We start from the raw sequence: 5000 nt of genomic DNA, 5'->3' as shown, positions 1-5000 counted from the left end.
GGCCTCCGCACTCCCGGGGCGTCTCGTCCTCATTGCGAGGTGAGGCGCACCTAGAGCGTACACGTTGGGACCCGAAAGATGGTGAACTATGCCTGGCCAGGACGAAGTCAGGGGAAACCCTGATGGAGGTCCGTAGCGATTCTGACGTGCAAATCGATCGTCGGAGCTGGGTATAGGGGCGAAAGACTAATCGAACCATCTAGTAGCTGGTTCCCTCCGAAGTTTCCCTCAGGATAGCTGGTGCTCGTACGAGTCTCATCCGGTAAAGCGAATGATTAGAGGCCTTGGGGCCGAAACGACCTCAACCTATTCTCAAACTTTAAATGGGTGAGATCTCCGGCTTGCTTGATATGCTGAAGCCGCGAGCAAACGACTCGGATCGGAGTGCCAAGTGGGCCACTTTTGGTAAGCAGAACTGGCGCTGTGGGATGAACCAAACGCCGAGTTAAGGCGCCCGAATCGACGCTCATGGGAAACCATGAAAGGCGTTGGTTGCTTAAGACAGCAGGACGGTGGCCATGGAAGTCGGAATCCGCTAAGGAGTGTGTAACAACTCACCTGCCGAAGCAACTAGCCCTGAAAATGGATGGCGCTGAAGCGTCGTGCCTATACTCGGCCGTCAGTCTGGCAGTCATGGCCGGTCCTTGCGGCCGGCCGCGAAGCCCTGACGAGTAGGAGGGTCGCGGCGGTGGGCGCAGAAGGGTCTGGGCGTGAGCCTGCCTGGAGCCGCCGTCGGTGCAGATCTTGGTGGTAGTAGCAAATACTCCAGCGAGGCCCTGGAGGGCTGACGCGGAGAAGGGTTTCGTGTGAACAGCCGTTGCACACGAGTCAGTCGATCCTAAGCCCTAGGAGAAATCCGATGTTGATGGGGGCCGTCATAGCATGATGCACTTTGTGCTGGCCCCCGTTGGGCGAAAGGGAATCCGGTTCCTATTCCGGAACCCGGCAGCGGAACCGATACAAGTCGGGCCCCTCTTTTAGAGATGCTCGTCGGGGTAACCCAAAAGGACCCGGAGACGCCGTCGGGAGATCGGGGAAGAGTTTTCTTTTCTGCATGAGCGTTCGAGTTCCCTGGAATCCTCTAGCAGGGAGATAGGGTTTGGAACGCGAAGAGCACCGCAGTTGCGGCGGTGTCCCGATCTTCCCCTCGGACCTTGAAAATCCGGGAGAGGGCCACGTGGAGGTGTCGCGCCGGTTCGTACCCATATCCGCAGCAGGTCTCCAAGGTGAAGAGCCTCTAGTCGATAGAATAATGTAGGTAAGGGAAGTCGGCAAATTGGATCCGTAACTTCGGGATAAGGATTGGCTCTGAGGATCGGGGCGTGTCGGGCTTGGTCGGGAAGTGGGTCAGCGCTAACGTGCCGGGCCTGGGCGAGGTGAGTGCCGTAGGGGTGCCGGTAAGTGCGGGCGTTTAGCGCGGGCGTGGTCTGCTCTCGCCGTTGGTTGGCCTCGTGCTGGCCGGCGGTGCAGGATGCGCGCGCCTGCGCGGCGTTCGCGCCCCGGTGCTTCAACCTGCGTGCAGGATCCGAGCTCGGTCCCGTGCCTTGGCCTCCCACGGATCTTCCTTGCTGCGAGGCCGCGTCCGCCTTAGCGTGCTCCTCCGGGGGCGCGCGGGTGCGCGGATTCTCTTCGGCCGCCATTCAACGATCAACTCAGAACTGGCACGGACTGGGGGAATCCGACTGTCTAATTAAAACAAAGCATTGCGATGGCCCTAGCGGGTGTTGACGCAATGTGATTTCTGCCCAGTGCTCTGAATGTCAACGTGAAGAAATTCAAGCAAGCGCGGGTAAACGGCGGGAGTAACTATGACTCTCTTAAGGTGGCCAAGTGGCGGCGGTGTGGCTGCATCCGGACTTGGCTTTTCGAAGTGCGGTCTTGATGTAGTCGTGCTGCTGCTGCGAGGTGCCTTCCTTGGGTTATAGTTACAGGGAGAGTGATGCGCAATACATGGGCCTAGCCCTCTTAGCCTCTCCTCTCCTGCGGTCTTCTCCCCTTCTCGTGGGCCCGCTGATTTTCGCAGAGTGGAAGACCGCACCAGGGGCTTGGGGGGGTTACCAGCCCCCCCTCGCATTATCCCTTTATAGTTGGGGGCAGCCGACAAGAAACAAGAGATGGTGGCCCTTCCGCTGAAGGTGCCACCCCAGCTACCCCAGCACCTATCCGGCCAACCGGCCGTAACGAAAATGCGATAGTTTGTGTAGCTCCCTTTGCTTGCAGTGAGTGCCACCGCACTTTTACCACGAAGAACGGTCTCGGGGTCCATCGCCGCCGCCAACACCCTGCGGCCGCCAACGCTGAGATCGTGACGGAGAGGCATCGCGCGAGGTGGACGGAGGAAGAAGTCCTGTCGCTCGCCAAGGCAGAGGCCGAACTGTTCCTTGAGAGGGACGCCCGGTTCTTCTTTGTAAATCAAGAACTTACCAGGATGTTCCCCGACCGAACGCTTGAGGCAATCAAGTGCCGACGGCGGCAAGCTGCCCACAAGCAGCTTGTCCGCCAATTCATGGAGGCGCTCGAGATCGGTCGGGGCGAAGAGCCGGCGTCCCGCCGTGGAGCAGCGAGCTCGCTGCCTGACGCGGGCGAGGCCGCTGCGCCGCCCGTCGACGCAGCCGAGGACTTCGCGGCCGACACCACCGGGCCGCCGCCGGAGGGGCCGACTGACGCCGCCATCTGGGAGCATCTGGCGGGGCTACCTGCTTCCGCCCAGCGTTTCTCTGCCCTGGATCGAGTCATTGGTCTGGGGCGGGGCACGCCGCCCGATGTCATCCTGGGCATGCTCCCGGATGCCCTTGCGTCGGTCGGGTCCAGGGGGGAGAGGTCGATCACCAGGACACAGCGGCCGCGCCAATCATCCAAGCGGCCGCCTGCCGCCCCGCCGCTGCAGAAGCGCAAGCGGCGCCGCTGGGAATACGCGCGCACACAGGACGCCTTCCGTAGGTCGCGTGCACGTTGCGTGCGCGGCTTGCTGGACGGCACCCTGCTGCAGCCGCCACCCGACATCCCCGGTCTGCTGGACTTCTGGGCGGACCTCTTCACGAAGAAGCCGATCTCCACCGCCGGCTTCATCCGTGACCCCCTTCTCCCGCACTCGGAGCCTGTCGCTCCTGAGTGCCTATGGGGGCCGGTCACACGTGAGGAGGTCGCTGCTGCCTTGCCGCCCAGGGGATCGGCAGCCGGGCCGGACGGCCTGACTCCAGCGGAGCTGCGGCGCCTGCCGCATGAAGTCCTGGTGAAACTCTTGAACCTCTTCCTCCTGGCCCGCGCCCTCCCCGAGCGTCTGCTTCGCGCCCGGACGTCACTTCTCCCCAAAACGGCTGCACCAACATCCCCCGCTGACTTTCGCCCCATTACGGTCTGCTCGGTGTTGGCGCGGACCTTTCACAAGGTTCTCGCGTCACGCCTGATGCGTGCATGTGCTGTGGACGAACGTCAGCGGGCATTCATCCCCCGGGATGGGATGTTGGAAAACACCTTCATCTTGGACACTGCTCTCACCGACGCAGTCCGCTCCTGTCGCTCTGTTTTTGTGGCATCGATAGACGTCTCTAAAGCGTTCGATTCGGTGGACCATGCTGCCCTCCGCCCCGTGCTGAGGGCTCATGGCCTGCCGGATTGCTTTATTGAGTACGTCGAAAGGTGTTACGAGGGTAGCACGACAGTGATAGCGGGCGGCGCCGACGTGGGCGTGCCCCTGCAGCCGGCTAGGGGTGTGCGTCAGGGTGACCCCCTCTCCCCCCTCCTTTTCAATTTTGCGGTGGACTATGTTTTGAGTCAACTTCCCTCCCACATCGGAGCTCGGATCCTTGGTCGCAGAGTTAACGCTGCGGCCTTCGCAGATGACGTCCTGCTTTTTGCATCGACCGCGAGGGGATTGCAGTCCCTCATCGACGCAGCCGTCGCAGCCCTCGCCCATCTGGGGCTGCAGATCAACGCCCGGAAGTGTTTCACCCTCGCCTTAGTCGCGTCTGGGCGCGACAAGAAGGTGAAGGTCGACGCCGACGTTACCTTCAAAGCGGGCAACGCCACCGTGCCCGCCCTACGTGTGGGTGAAACCTTCCGGTACCTGGGACTGCAATTCTCCACCGCGGGTCGCTGCGTTTTCAATCCACGACGCCACCTGGTGGAGCAGCTGGACGTCATCTCCCGAGCTCCGCTCAAGCCGCAACAGCGCCTCCACGCCCTCACCACCGTACTTCTGCCTGGCCTGTACCATGGGCTGGCCCTCAGCCGCACCCGAGTGGGTGCGTTGAAAGCGGCAGATGTGACCATCCGTGCCGCCGTCAGGAGATGGTTCCGCCTTCCGGCGGACACTCCCCTGGGCTACTTCCACGCTCCTGTAGCCCAGGGAGGCCTCGGCATCCCATCATGCCGATGGATGGGGCCAACACTTCGCCGGTCCCGTCTCCTGGCGCTGAAGAGGATTGGGCCAGCCGCCGACGGTGCAGGCCGGGACGAGGTGCAGCGTGAGATTGAGGCGCTGGAGCGGCATCTTATGTGGGAGGGCCACCTCCTCAAATCGTCGACGCAGGTTGGAGAGATGTGGGCCGCGCGCCTGCACGTTGCCTTTGACGGTGCGGCGCTGTCATCTTCCGCCGCCGTCAAGGGGCAACACCAGTGGGTCGCTGACACCAGTCGCCTGCTATCTGGGCGTAACTTCATCGACGCTCTCCGCGCCCGCATCAACGCCTTCCCCACGAAGGCGCGGCGCAGTCGCGGGCGGGAGGCGGACACCAGATGCCGCGCGGGCTGCCAGGCCGTAGAGACCGCCAACCACGTGTTACAGGCTTGCTTCAGGACGCACGGGTCCCGGGTTAAGCGGCATGACGCGATCGTGCGCTATGTCGCCCGTGGACTCGCGCAGAGGGGCTTCAACGTCTCTGTGGAGCCCCACCTCCGCACACCTGAGGGAATCCGCAAGCCTGACGTGGTGGCGGTTAAAGACGGCATCGCCCGCGTCATCGACGCCCAGGTAGTCGGAGACCATCTCCGGCTCGACT

The 5000-nt window shown here is 62.6% G+C and overlaps 1 pseudogene; it reads left to right on the top strand.

Annotated features, from left to right (window-relative positions):
- LOC126434848 (large subunit ribosomal RNA) overlaps nucleotides 1–5000 on the top strand; it is a 7962-nt pseudogene that overhangs the window by 1062 nt on the left and 1900 nt on the right.

This window comes from Schistocerca serialis, unplaced genomic scaffold, assembly GCF_023864345.2.
Source record: "Schistocerca serialis cubense isolate TAMUIC-IGC-003099 unplaced genomic scaffold, iqSchSeri2.2 HiC_scaffold_1195, whole genome shotgun sequence".
NCBI classification, from domain to species: Eukaryota; Metazoa; Arthropoda; class Insecta; order Orthoptera; family Acrididae; genus Schistocerca; species Schistocerca serialis.
This window is presented reverse-complemented; position numbering and strand designations above follow the sequence as displayed.